Below are 23,054 nucleotides of genomic sequence, written 5' to 3' on the forward strand. Positions count from 1 at the left end.
TTCATCCTGTTAAGTTTTAAGCTACTGTGTTTCTATTATATGTAATTTATATATAAAAGTACTTATAAAAGTTATTATATGTATTTAAATATAAAAGTTTAATAATAATAAAAATTATCTATTAAATAATAATGAATTACACTGCATTTTGCATTATTTAAATGCTATGGTAAAAGATTCTTTACAAAATTTAAATAAAGGAAGAGAATTAGAATAGTGTACTTACAAAATAAACGATAATAAAAAGCAAATATGTTTAGATAAACTTTTCCTCGCAGCGAGAGAAATGGATGTAACGGATGTCTTATCTTATGTCTTTTCTTGTATACAAACGATGACTGAAGCACAATATCAGATATCGACTGAATTCAAGGTTCTCAGTATTATATTCGAAATATAAATAAATTTAACTAAAAGAGTAAATGTCGCGCTATCTGACACATATTTTTTTTTCTATTATTATAAAGAAATGTATCCCTTCTTCTGCTTATTTGGCATTGCATCGGCGCTCGGTTCCTATTCAATAATAATGCGATAAATTTTTGATCAAATATTTCATTTAAATGTAGATTTTAAAAATAAAATAATTTTATTGTTGACATTTACTCATAAACTTGTTTCACTTAACTTTATCATATGTTAAATGCGTGTAGATATAAGTATTAATAAATAGTAAAGTATATAAGTACTAATATAAACAAGTTTTTATATTTTTTATACAAATATATCAATATATTTTAACGAAATTCAATTGTTAGTTATCGAGATATATTTATATTTTTCTAGGCGGATATTTTACTGCTTATTATCATGTCACTCTCAATAAAGAGGGCTATATTTAATTATGTTTATTTTTGCAATTGCAATATCGTATTTTTCATTCAATTAATTAAATTGGGGCGATTGACGTTGGGCAGCGACATTTATGATATTTGGCAATGACTTTCATATTAAGCACTTGTGTGCATACAGTACTTCAGAGAAACATATGGCAAATTTTATATTCAGATGTTGTTCAAACATCACTTATGGATTACTTAAATAGATATAAATATTAAAAAATTTCAAATTAATATTCTTTTAGAAGATATAATATACAGTATTATACATAGTAGTTACACAATATTTTATATTATTCCAATGCTAGTAAGAAGCTCTTTATAAAATGAAGAAAAGAGAATTAAAATGAATAAATAGTATACTTACAAAATAAAATATAAGAAAACGCAGATATATTTAAATTAATTTTTTCTCTCTCTTTTTTAAGTTTTTAGTATTATATTGGGAAAATAAATAAATTTAACTAGAAGAGTCGCTAAGTGACACATTAATTTTATTATTTTTATGAAAATGTATCTTTTTTTTCACTTATTTGGCATTGAATCAGCGCTTACAATTAGTATATATACAATAATAATGCGTCAAAATTTCGATGAAATAATTAGTTTAAAAGTTGAATTTAAAAATAAAAAATTATATAGTTAACATTCACGCTTAGAGAATTGTTACACGTAATTTTATAAATATCTAATCAAGTTAGCTAATAATTGTATCGATAATTTATATTTAACGTGTGCTAAAATTTCATTTCAAAATATTCTAGATAATACACACACACATATTGTATGTATATATGCGTACATATGTAGGTTTAATATATTTTGAGATTTGTTGTTAATTATATGATCAATAATATTTTATTGTCATGTATAAATATATTAACGATTTAAAATATTTTATGAGATATATTCTTGATTTACATATACATATATATAGTATATATATTTATATATATTATATTATATATTATATATACATATATTATATTATATTATATTATATTATATATATAAATTTAAATTATAAATATAAATAAATAAAATATATAAATATAAATTATATTATATTATATATATAAATATATATATATATTATATTTATATGTATATTATTTCCGTATGTATAAAGTAGTATTTCAAAAGATATTATTAGCATCAACAATCGACATTTCAGATATGTGTTTAATTCGTTTTTTATATACTATACTACGTTGCATCACAATATATAAATAGGAAATAGTTGCTTTACTTTAATCGAAAAAAAGCGATTAAAATCATTGACACTCGTAAATACGACAATTTTACAAAGATAGTAAACGTTATATTTGTTAAAAATTTCTGTTATATGTATATTGTGCATATAAAATATTTTACTTGCACTAAGTGTCAATGATTCAAAGAAAAACTGATCTAATCCCATTATATATCATGTTACATCTTGATCCTGTGCATATCTGTGAATAGTTAAAAAAAATTATATATAATATTCAATTTTACTTTCAATATTACTTTTAAATCTTATTATACATGTGTGGTGTCCCAAAACTTCATCGACATTATATACTTCATGGATATTTTTAAAATAAAAATTCTCATAAGTTATTAAAGTCACAGTAAATTAAAAAAAAATTATTAAAATCATGTAGAATCAATCAGATTCCAAGTACAATACATCGCATAGTAGCGACAATATTTTCTCAACATCAAGTCCATTCTCGATATGCTTTAATTGTCTATTTATGTACATTAACAAATTAATTATGAAAATTATTTTACTTATATACAAATCTAATACTTAATTTATGTTAATAATAAAATAGTAATAAAAGTCTTGTTAAAGAAATTTTGTTAAAACATTAGAATACTACATAAGCATCTAACTGTCAAAGTATCTCATATAAATGTCACTAAGAACATCACATCTTTAAAAATGTATAAATTAGTATGTTTAAATTTGATTATTCTTATTATTAAAAAATTATTTAATATAATTTTTTAATATAATTATTTAACATAATTTTTTAATAAATTAATTAATTCATTATAAGCATTTTTATATTTTGACTATATAATTCCTCTATGACATACTTTACACGTGTAATTATTTTGACAGTTTGATTTGTGACGTTTTAAAAATTCGATTGTTAATATCTTGCACAATATATTATTATGTTATAATAATAGTAAATATAATATGTAAAATGCAAAATATGAAAAATTTTTAAACTACTTACGGGGAGTGTCAGACGTGCCCATCACCGATTCAAACGGCGATTTTTTTATGAGTAGTACTCAGTAAGAAACAAATTCTGTTAAAGCGAGAAAACGCGCTTCTCAAGCATTCGTCTGAAAAAAAATATTAAAGATTTCGAGCGGGTCTTAAGACGTTGCAGTGGATGATAATCGAAGCGACCGTGTGGCTCACAATCAGCAGCTAGCTGTTGTTCCATATATTTTCAAGAAAATTCGTGCAACGTGAAATTGCTTTCTGTAAAAAATATAAGGGAATGATTAATGTTTAATTCGAGAAATAGATTACTATTAATAAAATAAATAAATAATAATAACCATTAATAACGCGGATATTTTACTAATATTTTTACATTTAATGTCTTATCTCATTGTCAATAAGGATATTTCAAATTTTCTCTAGCCCTAGAAATAGGAATATTTCCTAAAAGTAAATCTTTAATATTTTTTTTCAGACGAATGCTTGAGAAGCGGGTTCTCTGGCTTTAACAGAATTTGTTTCTTACTGAGTACTACTCATAAAAAAATCGCCGATTGAATCGGCGATGGGCACGCCTGACACTCCCCTTGTTAGCAATTCAGAAGTGTCTTTTTAACATTGAACAATAGATGTAATTTACTACATGGTATTTCGATACCAACATGTTTCAATAGGCTCGAACGAGTTGGAAAATTGAATGTGGTGTCTCATTTCGAATTCTCTCAAACAGTTATATTTCCTTTGATCATTCCAGGATGATGAGCAGTATATTTTTTTTTCTTTTAGCAAATTCATAAACAAATGTTAATAGTTTTTCCAAGACGCAAAGTTGGCAAGTACAAGATTGCGATGATACACGTCCTTTCCAGTCTTCCATAGATTGCAAAAGTGATTCCTCTTGCAAGTATGTAAACATCGAATATTCATTATTTACATTGCTGTCATATTTGTAATTTTCAAGCCCCAGATCACGGGCTATCTTTATTTCATTATCTAACTTAGATGGTTCTATTCCATAATTGCGTGCAATGATGTAGCTTGAAGAACTTGTTTCAAAAACTTCTGTTACAGCTGCGTCGAATATTGGTTTTTCTTGATAAAACTGTTTCTTATTTTTCACATTCTTTATTTTGTCATTTAAATAAGAGGTATTAAGAATATCATTATTTATTGCTGCTTCCGATTTAGATACCTCAAGTTCTAAAATTTCTATTGCAGCTAACTCGAGTTTCCTACTTAATTCGAGGTATTTTCTAATTGCTTTTCTCGTTCTTCTTCTGCTAATCATCATTTCTATAATTCCAGTTATGTCCGTTATTAATACAAGCTACGAAGAAAGCGAAAAAATAAAGAAATGTTGCTATTGTGTACTTAAAGATTGCATTTTCAAAGTTTGCGAAATTATTATCGCGATTTTTATTGCCGCCGTGTTTTAATTCTTTGTGTTTGATTTTATGTACATACTTATATAAAAATTTAATAATATATTGAACATTTTTTTGTAAATAACAAATAAATTACACAGTATATTTTGCATTATTTTAATGCACTATTAAGAAACGCTTTACAAAATTAATAAAAAAAAGAGAATTAGAATAGATAGTATACTTACAAAATAAACTATAATAAAACGCAAATATGTTCAAATAAATTCTTCTTGAGAAAGAAATGGATGTAACGTATGTCTTACTTTGATTGTATACAAAAGATGACTAAAGTACAAGATTTTGATTAAATTCAAGGTTCCCAGTATTATGTTCGGGAGATAAATAAATTTAATTCGAAAAGTAAATGTCATTAAGCGACACAAAATTTTTTCTATATTTTTAAAGAAATGTATCCCTTTATTCTTTCGCTTATTGCACAGTAAATCGGCGCTTAGTTTCTGTACAATAATATTACGTCAATCTTTTGATGAAATAATTAATTTTAAGTTGATTTTAAAAATAAAAAAATATATTTTTGACATTTAAGCATAAAATTGTTACACAAAATTCTATAATTATCTATTACATCGAGTTATCTGACTTTTGTTAATTTACATATACTGATGCAGTAATTTACATGTAGTATGCAGTGTTGTATTAATGTGCGCAAATTAATGGCTCGACATCAATTGTGAAACTAAGTAAGACGATTAAAATCATTGAAATATGATGATTTTAAAAAGTTGGTAAGCGTTATATTTGTAAAATATTCTTATTATATGTATATCGTGCATATGAAAAATTTTAATTGTGCCATAAGTTTAAGTGGTTCAGAAAAATCGACACGATATATTTAAATTAATCTCACCATATATCATTTTACATCTTGATCCTGCACATATCGATTTTATAGTAATTACATATGTATGTATATGAAAAGAGTGAAAATTTTGTAAATACATAGATACGTGTTATAAATATTTGTATTCCAAAAACATTCAAACAGTTGTGATATAAATTAAAGAAAAAATAAATTAAATTTCGATAAGTTTTATTAATTTCCTAAATTAAACATTCATGCAAATATGAAAAATAGAAATTTAGATTTTTATATTTTATTTAAGAAAGGTAATGGAAATAATAAAATTGTTTGTATTTGATAATTGCAACGTCTAATTGCATATAATACTGGTAATTTTTTTATATTACGTAATATTTACTTAGGGCGTATTTTTCTTACATACAACTATAAAAAAAAGATATATTCGATTCTCTATTTAAGATAAATCAAGCTCTTCATAAATATAAATGTCATTTACAACAATTTAATGACCATAAATTGTTGCAAGTTATTCAACTAATTATTTCATGGAACTTAATTATTTTATTGAAATAAGATTGTTCGCTCATATAATATATATACGAAAAAATTCAATCGAAAGAAAGTACGTGTTTTTTTTTTCAAGCATGTTTCAGCTATCTCCGCATATCCATTGAAAGCTTTGTAAAAATCATGTTAACAGTTTACTTATTGTTGTCAAGTATTTGAGTGTTACATAATGAAGCTAATTAAGCATATCACATTTTATAAAATATAAGACATATTATTATTTAACAAAACTAAAATGGAAAATATTAAAAGATATATATCAAACGGCAATTTCTTTCGATTAACATCATTAAAGAATAAAGTTTTCGTCAAGTTTGCGTTTTCGAGCACAATACTTTGCATATAGCGAAAATATTTTCTATCGTCAATTGGTTAATCTACAATTAATATCATGGAATAAAAATTCGTCGTTTTATACATGTACAATAATAAGGAACTAATAATTTTATTTATTTTAAAAAATAGCTTAAAAATATATTATTTTAAACATTAACCATGGATTTTCGTCAAACTAGCTTTAAAACTTTTATTGTGTTATAATCATCTCGGTCGTATAAACATGAAAATTTTACAATATTTATAGTTTTATAAATATGTATATATGTATATGAGGCCATTGATGGAAAAAAAATTTATAGGCTTATGTGCCTTTTTTATGTAAATCGTCTAAATCGACTCAGGTATGTTTTATATATATGTATATATAATATATAAAAGACATATTATTTCTTTAATGCGACACAATATTATATAATAAATAATATAATAATTATACACAATATACAATGTATATACATATATATTAGTTGCATATATATTACATATATACATATACATATATACATACATAAAAATATACACACATATACTACATATATATATATATATTGTAAATATTATATAATTATTTTAATATTTACTTAAACAATATATAAATAGTTGTAAACTAAATAATTAATTAAATAAAATTATATTTAATAAATTTAATTATATTTAATTAAAAAAGAGTTTTTTATTTTTTTACGATTTAATCTATTTATGGAAAAAGGGCACACAAAGCAATTTTTTAGAACTTATAAAAAAAGCAAATATTATATCATCTCCAAATCGTGACCTTTTTTTCAGAAAATGTGAAAGATATGTTATCACCTTTTAAAAAAATTTGGTTTTAATTGCATTATTTTTCATTAAGTAATGTTCTAATTAAAACTTTGAAGTCGATTTTTTCGATATAGCGTTTTGGCATATGTACCCTTTTTCCATTAGTGGCCCATATATATGTATAGTCATTACTTACACACACAAATATGTGTGTATGTATTTTGTGCCTGTTAAATATAAATATATATTATTGTTTAAAAAAATTTCTTTCTATTCCAAACATATTATTAAACCTATAGACTTGAATTTCAATATCTATTACTATCTGAAACTTTATATGATCATATTTAATTAACGATACAAGTTTAAAACTAATCAATACTTCTTTGCTACAACATCTTAAAATTATTTAATGATTCAGAAGCGTCTTTTTATCATTGACAATAGTTGTAGTTTACTATCTCGATACCAACATCTTTTAAAGGGCTCGAACGAACTGGAAATTTCAACGTGGTGTCTCATTTCGAATTCTATCAACCAGTTATTATCCGCTTGATTATGTTCAATCCATGCGGATGGACATGTCATATCTTCGTTAATGGTGACAACTTTGTAAACAAATGTTGATAGGTATTCCAAGGCGCAAAGTTGGCAAGTACAAAATTGTGACACGTCTTTTCCAATCTTTCATAGACTGCAAAAGTAATTCCTCATCCAAGTATGTAAACGGCCCAAATAAACGATAATTTATTTTTCTGTCAAATGTGTAATTTTCAAGCCCTAAATCACGAGCTTTCGTAACTTCATATGTGAATTTAGTTCGTTTTATTTTATAATAGCGTGCAATGCTGCGGCTTGAAGAGCATCTTTTAAAAACCTCTGTTACAGCCGCGTCAAATTTTGGTTTCTCTTTATAAAACTGTTTCTTATATTTTAGGTTTTTTATTTTTATACGTAAATCAAAGTAACAGATATTATTATCTGTTGCTGCTTTTTCTAAAGATGAATCACATTCAAAAAATTCTTTCGCTGCTATCTCGAGCCTGTTACTTGATGCGAGTGTTTTCTTAATTACTGCTCCTATTCCATTTCTATCGTGATTCATTTTTATAATTTCAGTTATTTCCGTTATTTTATTAGTATAACCTGTGAAAAAGACAAAAATGTAGAAAAACCTTTATATTATTTTTTTGTTGCTGTATTTAAAAGTTGCATTTACGCAAGATTGCAAAATCATTCCCGCGGTATTTATTTCGCCATGTTAATCTCTTGTGTTCGAAATTGTATGTATAATTATAAATATATATTCAATACTGTATTAAAAAGTTCTCGTAAATATTAAATAAATTACACAGTATTTTACATTATTCAAATGTTTTAATAAGAAGCTCTTTATAAAATAAAGAAAAAAGAAGTACAATAATAATGTACTTACAAAATAAATTATAATAAAACCATAGATGTTTTATATTTAATTTATTTAATATTTAAATAAACTTTTTTTCGCAGCGAGAGAAATGAATGTAACGGATGTCTTACTCTATTTGTATACAAATGATGATTAAAGAACAATGTCAGATGTCGATTGATTTCAAAGTTCCTGATATTATATTCGGAATGTAAATAAATTTAATTCGAAAAGTAAATGTCGTTAAGTGACATAATTTTTTTTCTACTTTTAAAGTAAATGTAACCTCTCCCCCCTTGTAAATTAAAAGAAACAGTTTTGCTGAATTCGTTTAAAAATTATAAGTAAAGAAAAACAAACGTTAAAGAGCTTTTACTTTTTAAAAAGATTAATAAAATATCCAAAAGAGTTCAAATAAATCCATTGAACTGTTTTCTCAAGAAACTGTTTTCCCCCAAAAATATCACCTTATTCTTAGCAAGTTACATGAAGATCCATCCATAAGTGTTTGTGTGGTTTAGAAAAATTAATACAATATATATTATAATCCCATTATATATCATGTTACATGCATCGATCTTGCACATATCGATTTTATAGTAATTACATATGTATATGACAAAAGTGAACATTTTTATTCGAAAAACATTCAATCAGTTGTGATATGAATTTTAAAAAATATTAATTAAATTTCGTCAAGTTTTATTAATTTCCTCAATTTAAAATACATGCAAGAATAGAGATTTAGATTTATATATATTACGAATAAGAAAGTAAGAAAAAATATTGTTTGAGAATTGCAACGCCTTATTATATATAAAATCCGTCGTTTTTTTATATTACATAATTTATACTTAAGGCGTACTTTCCTTACATTTATAAAAAAAAAGATAAATGTTCAATTCTCTATTTAAGATAAAAAATCACGTCCTTCACAAATATAATCGTTATTACTAAAAGAACAATTTAATGGCCATAATTTGTCGCAAGTTATTACTAATAATCATTTCATGGAATTGTTAGTTATCTTAGTGAAATGATATCGTTCGCTCATATAATCTGTGTACAATAAAATCAATCGAAAGAAAGTACGTGTTGTTTTCAAATATGTTTCACTTATCTCTGCATATACATTGAAAGCTTTGTATACAAAAATGATGTTAACAATTTGTTTATTGTTGTCAAGTTTTTAAGTGTTAAATAATAAAGCTAATTAAGCATATCGCATTTTATAAAATATAAGACATATTCTTATTTAGCGAAAAGTCATATAGTTATTTAGCGAAACTAAAATAGAAAATATTAAAATATATATATATATATATATAAAACAGCCATTTCTTTCGATTGACGTTATTGAAGAATAAGTTTTCGCCAAGTTTGCGAATATTCGAACACAATACACATCGCATAATAGCAAAAATATTTTTGAACATCAATTTAATTCTCGATATTTTTTAATTTTGCATTTATCTATATTAACATATTATTAATTTTGTACTTATTAATAATAACATGTTAATTGTGAAAATTAATTTACTTATATGCAGATCCGATAATTAATCTAAGTTAATAATATAATTATAATAATAAGTCTTTTAAATGAAATTAACATTAAAACGCTATACGCATGTAACTGTCAAAATTATCACATATGTATATGGCGGAAATGGCACCTTTCCTAAAAATATTTTTAATAAAGTAATTAATTCATTATAAGCATTTTTATATTTTGATTACATAATTCCTCTATGATATACTATATATATAATTATTTTGACAGTTCAATTTGTGACGCTTTAAAAATTCTAATGTTAATATCTTGTAGAATATATTATAATGTTATAATAATAATAATAATAATAATAATAATAATAATAATAATAAAAATAATAATAATACTATAATATTAAATTTAATACGTAACATATTATTATTTTTATATTATTATAATATGTAACATATTATTATTATTTCAATGTTAATGTTCTGTTATTATTATTATTCGCACAATGTTCTCCACGATTTATTAGCCATGGATAAGAACAAACAATTTTAATAATAATATACATATAAACATCAATCAATATTGAAAATAAATGTTGTTATTTAAAAATATTCTTTTGCCATGCGATGTAACGTGTTAGAGCATTCAAAAAGTATAAAAGCAACATGTTAGTTAAAAATTTGTATCTACAAATAAAATAAATATGACATAACGTACCGTAAAAGTAATAACAATTCCGACACTTTATATATCGCTAAAGTGTATGTGTGTGTGTGCATGTGCAAAAAGATGTTTACAAAATGTATTACTTATTTTACGTATATAATTCCTACTATGGTTAACCTACAATTAATATCATGAAATAAAAATCTGTCGTTAAAATGATACATATATAATAATAAAGAACTAATAATTTTATTTATTTTAATAGTTTAAAAAATATATTATTTAAAAAATTAACCACAGATTTTCGTCAAACTTTGCTAGCTTTAAAACTTTTATCGTGTAATAAACATCTCGATAGACATAAGAATTTTACAATATGTATATGTTCTATAGGTATATATATATATATATATATATATATATATATATATATATATATGAGGCCTTTGATAGAAAAAAGGCTTATGTGCCCTTTTTCTGTAAATCGTCTAAATCGATAATATGTTTTATATACATATGTAGGTATGTTTTATATACATATATATATTAAATATAATTAATTATATTTAATTAAATAAAATTATATTTAATAAATTTAATTATATTTAATTAAAAAAAAGTTTTTCACTTTTTTACGATTTTATCCTATTTATGGAAAAAGGGCACATAAATCAATTTTTTTAAATTCATAAAAAAACAAATATCATCTTCAAATCATGATCTCTTTTTCAGAACGTTTGAAGGATATGTTACCACCTTTTAAAAAATAATTGATTTTAATCGCATTATTTTTTATTAAGTAATGTTCTAATTAAAAGTCTAATTTGTAGTCGATTTTCTCGAAATAGCGTTTTAACGTATGTGCCTTTTTTTTATTAGTGGCTCATATATATATATAGTCATTACTCACACACACAAATATGTGTGTATGTATTTTGCCTGTTATATATAAATATACATAATATATAAATATATTTTTGATTAAGAAAATTGCTTTCTATTCCAAACATACACTCGTCAACAAAATTAACGCATATGTATTTTAAGTCAAAATTTCGCATAATTTCAAATAAGCATAACTCCGCTAAAAATAATCGGATTTGAAAAATTTTGTTTTCACTGTCAAGCTTGAAGTCTCTACTTTAAAAACCATTCGTCAGATTTTTAATTTATCCTCCTCCCCCGTACGCTATGCTTCAAAAGTAAAGACGTGTTTTGTCTCTAAAAAATTGAAGCAGTGGCGTACGGGGGAGGAGAATAAATTAAAAATCTGACGAATGGTTCTTAAAGTAGACCCTTCAAGCTTGACAGTGAAAAAAAAATTTTTCAAATACGATCATTTTTAGCGGAGTAATGCTTATTTGAAATTATGCGAAATTTTGACTTAAAATACATATGCGTTAATTTTGTTGACGAGTGTATTATTGAACCTATAAACTTGAATTCCAATATCTATTACTATCTGAGACTTTATATGATCATATTTAATTAACGATACAAGTTTAAAACTAATAAATACTTCTTTGCTACAACATCTTAAAATTATTTAATGATTCAGAAGCGTCTTTATAACATTGAACAATAGATGTAATTTACTAAATGATATTTCGATACCAACATATTTCAAAAGGCTCGAACAAGTTGGAAAATTTTATGTGGTGTCTCATTTCGAATTCTCTCAAACAGTTATATTTCTCTTGATTATTCCAGGATAATGAGCAGTATATTTTTCTTTTTTCAGCAAATTCATAAACAAATGTTGATAGTTTTTCCAAGACGCAAAGTTGGCAAGTACAAGATTGCGATGATACACGTCCTTTCCAGTCTTCCATAGATTGCAAAAGTGATTCCTCTTGCAAGTATGTAAACATCGAATATTGATTATTTACTTTTCTGTCATATTTGTAATTTTCAAGCCCCAGATAATGGGCTATCTTTATTTCATAATCTAACTTAAATGGTTCTATTTCATAATTGAGTGCAGTGTTGTAGATTGAAGAACTTTTTTCAAAAACTTCTGTTACAGCTGCGTCGAATTTTGGTTTTTCTTGATAAAACTGTTTCTTATTTTTCACATTCTTTATTTTGTTATTTAAATAAGAGGTATTAAGAATATCATTATTTAATGCTGCTTCCGATCTAGATACCTCAAATTCTAAAACTTCTATTGCAGCTATCTCGAGTTTACTACTTAATTTGAGATATTTTCTTATTGCTGTTCTCATTCTAATTCTGCTACTGTCCATTTCTATAATTTCAGTTATGTCCGTTATTAATACAAGCTACCTACGAAGAAAGCGAAAAAATAGAGAAATGTTGCTATTGTGTATTTAAAGATTGCTTTTCAAAGTTTGCGAAATTATTATATGCCGCCGTGTTTTAATTCTTTGTGTTTGATTTTATGTACATATTTATATAAAAATTTAATAATATATTGAACATTTTTTTATAAATAACAAATAAATTACACAGTATATTTTGCATTATTTTAATGCACTATTAAGAAACGCTTTACAAAATTAATAAAAAAAAGAGAATTAGAATAGTGTACTTACAAAATAAACGATAATAAAAAGCAAATAGGTTTAGATAAACTTTTCCTCGCAGCGAGAGAAATGGATGTAACGGATGTCTTATCTTATGTCTTTTCTTGTATACAAACGATGACTGAAGCACAATATCAGATATCGACTGAATTCAAGGTTCTCAGTATTATATTCGAAAAATAAATAAATTTAACTAAAAGAGTAAATGTCGCGCTATCTGACACATATTTTTTTTTCTATTATTATAAAGAAATGTATCCCTTCTTTTGCTTATTTGGCATTGCATCGGCGCTCGGTTCCTATTCAATAATAATGCGATAAATTTTTGATCAAATATTTCATTTAAATATAGATTTTAAAAATAAAATAATTTTATTGTTGACATTTACCCATAAACTTGTTTCACTTAACTTTATCATACGTAATTAACATTGCGTGTAGATATAAGTATTAATAAATAGTACAGTATATAAGTACTAATATGAACAAGTTTTTATATTTTTTATACAAATATATCAATATACTTTAACGAAATTCAATTGTTAGTTATCGAGATATATTTATATTCTTCTAGGCGGATATTTTACTGCTTATTATCATGTCACTCTCAATAAAGAGGGCTGTATTTAATTATGTTTATTTTTGCAATTGCAATATCGTATTTTTCATTCAATTAATTAAATTGGGGCGATTGACGTTGGGCAGCGACATTTATGATATTTGGCAATGACTTTCATATTAAGCACTTGTGTGCATACAGTACTTCAGAGAAGCATATGGCAAGTTTTATATTCAGATGTTGTTCAAACATCACTTACGGATTACTTAAATAGATATAAATATTAAAAAATTTCAAATTAATATTCTTTTAGAAGGTATAATACACAGTATTATACATAGTAGTTACACAATATTTTATATTATTCCAATTCTAGTAAGAAGCTCTTTATAAAATGAAGAAAAGAGAATTAAAATGAATAAATAGTATACTTACAAAATAAAATATAAGAAAACGCAGATATATTTAAATTAATTTTTTCTCTCTTTTTTAAGTATTATATTGGGAAAATAAATAAATTTAACTAGAAGAGTCGCTAAGTGACACATTAATTTTATTATTTTTATGAAAATGTGTCTTTTTTTTCACTTATTTGGCATTGAATCAGCGCTTACAATTAGTATATATACAATAATAATGCGTCAAAATTTCGATGAAATAATTAGTTTAAAAGTTGAATTTAAAAATAAAAAATTATATAGTTAACATTCACGCTTAGAGAATTGTTACACGTAATTTTATAAATATCTATAAATAATCAAGTTAGCTAATAATTGTATCGATAATTTATATTTAACGTGTGCTAAAATTTCATTTCAAAATATTCTAGATAATACACACATACATATTGTATGTATATATGCGTACATATGTAGGTATAATATATTTTGAGATTTGTTGTTAATTATTTGATCAATAATATTTTATTGTCATGTATAAATATATTAACGATTTAAAATATTTTATGAGATATATTCTTGATTTACATATACATATATATATAGTATATATATTTATATATATTATATTATATATTATATATACATATATTATATTATATTATATTATATTATATATATAAATATAAATTATAAATATAAATAAATAAAATATATAAATATAAATTATATTATATTATATATATAAATATATATATATATATTATATTTATATGTATATTATTTCCGTATGTATAAAGTAGTATTTCAAAAGATATTATTAGCATCGACAATCGACATTTCAGATGTGTTTAATTCGTTTTTTATATATTATACTACGTTGCATCACAATATATAAATAGGAAATAGTTGCTTTACTTTAATCGAAACTAAAAAAAGCGATTAAAATCATTGACACTCGTAAATACGACAATTTTACAAAGATAGTAAATGTTATATTTGTTAAAAATTTCTGTTATATGTATATTGTGCATATAAAATATTTTACTTGAACTAAGTGTCAATGATTCAAAGAAAAACTGACCTAATCCCATTATATATCATGTTACATCTTGATCCTGTGCATATCTGTGAATAGTTAAAAATATTATATATAATATTCAATTTTACTTTCAATATTACTTTTAAATCTTATTATACATGTGTGGTGTCCCAAAACTTCATCGACATTATATACTTCATGGATATTTTTAAAATAAAAATTCTCAGAAGTTATTAAAGTCACAGTAAATTAAAAAAAAAATATTAAAATCATATAGAATCAATCAGATTCCAAGTACAATACATCGCATAGTAGCGACAATAGTTTCTCAACATCAAGTCCATTCTCGATATGCTTTAATTGTCTATTTATGTACATTAACAAATTAATTATGAAAATTATTTTACTTATATACAAATCTAATACTTAATTTATGTTAATAATAAAATAGTAATAAAAGTCTTGTTAAAGAAATTAAAACATTAGAATACTACATAAGCATCTAACTGTCAAAGTATCACATATAAATGTCACTAAGAACATCACATCTTTAAAAATGTATAAATTAGTATGTTTAAATTTGATTATTCTTATTATTAAAAAATTATTTAATATAATTTTTTAATATAATTATTTAATATAATTTTTTAATATAATTATTTAATATAATTTTTTAATAAATTAATTAATTCATTATAAGCATTTTTATAGTTTGACTATATAATTCCTCTATGACATACTTTACACGTGTAATTATTTTGACAGTTTGATTTGTGACGTTTTAAAAATTCGAATGTTAATATCTTGCACAATATATTATTATGTTATAATAATAGTAAATATAATATTTAAAATGCAAAATATGAAAAATTTTTAAACTACTTACGGGGAGTGTCAGACGTGCCCATCACCGATTCAAACGGCGATTTTTTTATGAGTAGTACTCAGTAAGAAACAAATTCTGTTAAAGCGAGAAAACGCGCTTCTCAAGCATTCGTCTAAAAAAAAATATTAAAGATTTCGAGCAGGTCTTACGACGTTGCAGTGGATGATAATTGAAGCGACCGTGTGGCTCACAATGAGCAGCTATCATATTTCAAATATGTATATATAGTAAAATATATCAATATTAATGTAAACAAGTTATTAATATAAACAATTACATTTTTGTATAAATGCACTAATATATTTTGTTCATTTTTTCGAAATTTGTTAGTTGTCGAGATATAATTATGTTGTTCGAGACAAAATCGGATATTTTCCTGCTATTATCGTGTCACTCTCAATAAAGAATAAATGCGCCATATGTAATTACATTTATTTCTGCCGCGATTTTTATGTTTTCAGAAACTTTTAATTGTAATAAGTGTTAGTGATTCAGAAAAACGAGACGATGTAAATTAATTCCATTGTATATCATGTTCCATCTCGATCCTGCACATATCGATTTTAGTGACTACATATGTAAATGAGAGACAAAAGTGAAAATTCTGTAAATAGATACATGCTATAATGTTTTGGATTCTAAGAAACATTCATTCAGTTGAGATATAAATTTATGTAAAAAATAATAAATTTAATTTTGCCAAGTTTTATTAATAATTTTCTAAATTTAACTACATAGTTACTTACAAATTTGAAAAATAAAGATTTTGATTTTTATATAGTATATATACAAATAAAAATGTAAGACAATAATTTGTATTTGAATAATTGCAACACGTAATTAAAATCTGTTATTCTTTATATTGCATAATTTTTACTTAGCGCGTATTTTCCTTACAACTAAAAGAGAAATAGATATGTTTGATCCTATTTAAGATCTATATTAATATAAATCACATCCTTCATAAATATAAATGTCATTCTAAGAAGAACAAGTTAATGGCGATAATTTTTTGCGAATTATTCAACTAATCATTTCATAGAACTTATAGCTTTCTGATAAAATAAGATTATCCTCTCACATATAATCATGTACGCAAAAAAATTAATCGAAACAAAGCACGTATTTTCTTCAAGTATGTTTCAATTGTCTATGCATAACCATTGAAAGCTTTGCACAAGATGTTGAAAGTTTATTTATCGTTGTCAGTGTTTGATTGTTACATGATCAAATTAATCAAGCATATTGGATTTTACAAAATATAAGACATTCTTATTTAACAAAACTAAAGTAAAGGAAAATATTAAAATATGTATCGAACGGCCTTTTTCTTTATGATTGACGTTATTAAAGAATAAAGTTTTCGACAAGTTTGCATATTCAAGCACAATACGTTACAGATAGCAGCTACAATATTTTCCAACAATTTTTCTATATGCCTTAATTTTTTATTTTTATTACAAATTAATTGTGAAAATTATTGTACTTATATGCAGATCAGATAATTAATCTGTGTTAGCAATACAATTGAGGCTATAGATGTAAAAAAGGCACATAGGCTTATATGCCCTTTTTCCGTAAATCGTCCAAAAATCGACTCAGATATGTTTTATATATATAAAATATACAAAGGACATTATTTCTCTAATGTAACAATCTTAATAAATAATATAATAAAAATTACATATAATATACAATATATAATATATGTACGTATATATTACATATATATATATTTGTATATATATTATATTAAATATTAAATAATATTAAATAATATATAATATATAACATATAATAAATATATTATGTTATATAATTATTTTAATATTTATTTAAATAATAACTAAAAAGTTGTAAACTAAATAATAATAATAATTATTATTATATAAAAATTATTTAATATGATTTTAATATAATTAAAATTATTTTATATTATTTAATATAATTTTTTTTATGATTACTCTATGACATATTTTAAACATATAATTATTTTGACAATTCGATTTATGATGCTTTAAAAATTTCAATGTTACAATTGTTAACAATCAATTTTTATAACAATATATTTATAAAAATTCGTCAATATTGAAAATACATGTTCTTATCTAAAATCTTCTTTTGTTGTGGGACGTAACGTGTTAGAGCATTTGAAAAGTATAATAGCAACGTTTTAGTAAAAGAAATTTATCGACAAATAAAATAAATTCGATATTAAGTAAAGCATAAACAATTTTCGACATTTTATATATCGCTAAAGAGTGTCTATGTATGTGTGTGAAAAATGTTTACAAAATTTATTACTTATTTTTCGTGTATAATCCCTAATTATGGTTTTTTAACTTAATACTAATTTATATTAATATCATTGAATAAAAATCCGTCGTTAAAATTATATATGTACAATAATATAGAATTATTAATCTCATTTATTACAATATTTTAAAGAAGATATTATATAATAAATTAACCAGAGGTTCTCGTCAAATATTCTTAATACTTTTATCGTGTTATAATTATTTCGATCGTATAGACATGAGAATTTTATAGTGTATTTATAATAATATTTATAGTAAACTTTATGGAATATATAAGTTTTTAATATGTGTGTGTGTCTGTGTGTGTATTATCTATTAAATTTAAATATGTATATATTATCGATAAAGATTTGCGTTTTATTCCAAATATTTTTAAACCTATAGATTTAAATTTCAAACACAATGTCTGTTAACTACTGAGACTTTATATAGACATTTAATTAACGATACAAGTTTGAGACAAATCAATATTTGTTTACTGCAAGATCTTAGAACTAATACTTAGCAATTCAGAAGAGTCTTAGCGTATTTTGCTGTCCGTCTGTTTATGTTTGTTTCGAGCAATTTTGAAAAGGCTTGAACGAACTAGAAATTTCATCGTGATGCCTCATTTCGAATTCTATCAACCAATTATGACCCACCCAATTATGTGTAATCTAGGATAATAAACGTTTTCTATTCTTCCTCTGAATCAACTGGTAAAAAAATATTGACAGTTGTTTCAATATTTGTTCGCTGAAAAATATAGAATTATTTAGCAATCCAAAACCGTTTCTGCCCAACAAGTTTCAAAAGTCTCGAAAGCAGAAATTTCTTCGCTGTGTCTCATTTCGAATTCTATCAACCAGTGAACATGCGCCTGATTATTTTCATTATCAATCCAAGAGGATTGGCATTTCAAGTTGTTCTCATTGACATACTGATAAGCAAGTGTTGATAATTTTTTCAAGGCGCAAAATTGGCAGGTACAATCAATCCATGTTTCATTTACCCACTTTTTCAAATCATTCAATAGCGATTCCTCTTGCATGTATGTAAGTATGGAACTTTGAAAGTAATATTCTATTGGCCTGTCATATGTGTAATTTTGCCCTCGAGCCCTGGCTTTCTGTACTTCTCTGTAAAGCGTAGATTTTCCTATTCCATATTTGATTGCAGTTGCGGAGTATGAGGAATGTTCTTCAATAATTTCTTTTATTGCTGGATCAAATTTTGATTTCGTAGCATAAAATTCTATTTTACATTTTATAATCTCTATTTTGTGATGTAAAGTAGAAGGATCGAGTTCATAATTTCTTACTGCTTCATATATATCTAAATTATTTTCTAAAACTTCTCTTGCAGCTTTTTCGAGATTACTACTTAATGCGAGGTGTCTCTCAATTCTTTCTCTCATTGTTTGATTCATTTTTCTAATTTTCGGTACTTCCGTTATTAACCTACGAAAAAAAGGAAAAAACAGAGAAATGAATATATGTTGTATACTTAAAAGTTGCATTATCGCAATATTGAAAAATTACTTTCGCGATTTTCATCTTACTGTGTTTTAATCTCTTTGTTCGATTATATGTACTTATAAAAATTCAATAATAGATTGAATATTTTTTCTTAAATAATAAATAGATTAAGCAATATTTTGCATTGTATAAGTACTTTAGTCAAAATCTCTTTATAAAAGTAATTATGAAAAAGTGAGAATTAAAATAATAATGTACTTACACAATAAATTACAATAAAACGCAGATATGTTTAAATAAATTTTTCCCCGCAGCGAAAGAATTGGAAATAACGGATGTCTTACTCTGATTGTATACAAATGATGACTGAAAGCACAATGTCAAGTATCAACTAAAATGGTTCCCAGTATTATATTCGAAAGGTAAACTTTATCTCGAAGTAAATGTGTAAGCGACACATAATTTTTTCTCTATTTTTAAAGAAAAGTATCGGTTATTTTGCTTATTTGGTATTAAATCGGCGCTCAATTTCTATACAATAATAATGCGTCAATCTTTCCGTCAAATAATTTATTTAAAAATTATTTTAAAAATAAAAATATAATATTATTGACATTCCCGCGTAGAATTAATGTACGTTATTCTATAAATATTTAATACATCGAGTTAGCCGATATTTGTGTCGATAATTTATATATTTACATAATTTTAAACTTTTAAGCATATATTTATATAATTGTTATAAATTTTAACTTTTATTTAAAAATATTTTGATTGTATGAATGTAATATAGATTAAAAATCTGTAACATTTAGATTTCATTTATCAAGTAATGTTTCTGTCATGCAAAATTACGTTTTAAATGAAATACGTGATCAATAAATAAAGTACATGTAAAAATTTCATACAATTACAGCGTGATCTTTATTACAAACGATTAATCGAATTCACTCTGAGAAATAATCGCGTCTTCGCGCGTAATATCGTATATACAGGATGTTAAGCACGATTTTCGAGACGTTTCCAATAGTTTAAAAAATAGTTTATCTAGTAAAAATTTATTATATTTACGCAAGTTATTATATGAAATAAAAAAAATTTGAAAACAAATTCCATAAGAAAAATCAATATCACCTTGAATTTTTTAAATAAAACAAATTTCTTTTAAATAAAACCAACAATTTATATAATATATATATATATATATATATATATATATATAAAACATCGGAGTCGTTTTTGCACCGCATGGAAATAAGAAAATGACATTGATCTACAGGATTGGCCGTCACAGTCACCGGATGCGAATACTATCGAAAACATTTGAGAAATGATGAAGCACAAATTTCGTGGAGAAAGATATTTGGAAAGTAAAGCAGTTAGTTCGACAAATTCGATTGATCGGGAGATACTTATTTCAAGATGCCATTAAATTAGTAGAATGTATGCAAAATGCCAGGCAATTATTGATAATGAAGGCGACTGAATAAGTTATTAATAATAAAGCATCACAGTTCTAATTAAGTAGTATATGTATATTTTTTCCAATTCATTACAATAAATTGTTTATTGAGTCATGCTGGACACGCTCTTATCAAATAGATTGTATATATTGCCTGTTAAATTTAAATATATATGTTATTGATTAAGGATTACTTTTAAAAAAGCACAGTAATCTGTCATTTTGTATATTACACACACATATAGCTTCCTTACAATTAAAAGAAAAATATTTATATAAAATTGCAAGAAACTCTAAATAGTATTTGTATATTATTAATATGTTTATATGTTAAATTTACTGTTTAAGATAAATCATTAGTCATAAATATAATATAATTTTTATTATGTTGGAAATAAAATTTAATGGACATAATTTGTTGCAAGTTAATCACTAATAATTTCATCAAACATAGCTTATTGAAATCAGCTAATCCTCTAATATAATATGTGTTTTATTCCAAGTATGTTACAGCACATGTGTTTTTAAAGTATGTTTCAGTTAACAACGCATAAACATTAAAAGGTTTATATAAAACATATTAGAAGCTTATTTATTCTCGTCAAGTGTGTGATTGTTACATAATCAAACTAATTAAACAATAAGCGTATCGCATTTTTGTCAAATAAGAAAAACATCCTTATTTAACAAAATTAATGCTGAAAATAATGTTATATATTCCAAACATTTATTTATTTTGATAGATGTTATTGAAGAATAAAGTTATGGGCAAAATCACAGAGAAATATCAATCTCTTAATGAAAAAGCATTTAATATTATTCAAACACGTAATTAAAATGATTTAAATAATATTAGATCTCATTCAATTAAATTATATAAATATTCAGATGGGACCAATATCGTAAAAATGAATAAATTTCATAATGAAGCTGTTGCCAAATTCTTAATGAAAATGCATTCAGTGTCTTTCAAACCAGTAATTAAAATGATTGAATTATTTATAGATCTCATTTAATTAAATTATATAAATATTCAGATGGGACCAATATCGTAAAAATAAATTAATTACATAAATAAGCTGGTGTCAAATTCTTAATGAAAATGCATTCAGTGTCTTTCAAACCAGTAATTAAAATGATTTAAATAATATTAGATCTCATTTAATTAAATTATATAAATATTGAAATGGGACCAATATCGTAAAAATGAATAAATTTCATAATGAAGCTGTTGCCAAATTCTTAATGAAAATGCATTTAGTATTATTCAAACAAGTAATTAAAATGATTTAAATAATATTAGATCTCATTCAATTAAATTATATAAATATTCAGATGGGACCAATATCGTAAAAATGAATAAATTTCATAATGAAGCTGTTGCCAAATTCTTAATGAAAATGCATTCAGTGTCTTTCAAACCAATAATTAAAATGATTGAATTATTTATAGATCTCATTTAATTAAATTATATAAATATTCAGATGGGACTAATATCGTAAAAATAAATTAATTACATAAATAAGCTGGTGTCAAATTCTTAATGAAAATGCATTCAGTGTCTTTCAAACCAGTAATTAAAATGATTGAAATACTCTTAGATATTATTTAATTAAATTATATAAATGTTCAGATGGGACCAATATCGTAAAAATGAATAAATTTCATAATGAAGCTGTTGCCAAATTCTTAATGAAAATGCATTCAGTGTCTTTCAAACCAGTAATTAAAATGATTTAATTAATATTAGATCTCATTTAATTAAATTATATAAATATTCAAATGGGACCAATATCGTAAAAATGAATAAATTTCATA

General features: G+C 23.8%; 1 long non-coding RNA gene across 1 annotated transcript in view; it reads left to right on the forward strand.

Moving 5' to 3' along the window:
* LOC145945711 (uncharacterized) overlaps positions 1-23,054 on the forward strand; it is a 100,301-nt gene that overhangs the window by 58,569 nt on the left and 18,678 nt on the right. Inside the window, exon 3 of the long non-coding RNA XR_014426898.1 lies at positions 12,310-12,427. This is a non-coding gene — a long non-coding RNA (uncharacterized LOC145945711). The remainder of the gene's footprint in view (positions 1-12,309; positions 12,428-23,054) is intronic.

Source organism: Prenolepis imparis, unplaced genomic scaffold (assembly GCF_030444845.1).
Source record: "Prenolepis imparis isolate NDT839.2.m4 unplaced genomic scaffold, iyPreImpa1.0 SCAF_14, whole genome shotgun sequence".
Classification (NCBI taxonomy): Eukaryota; Metazoa; Arthropoda; class Insecta; order Hymenoptera; family Formicidae; genus Prenolepis; species Prenolepis imparis.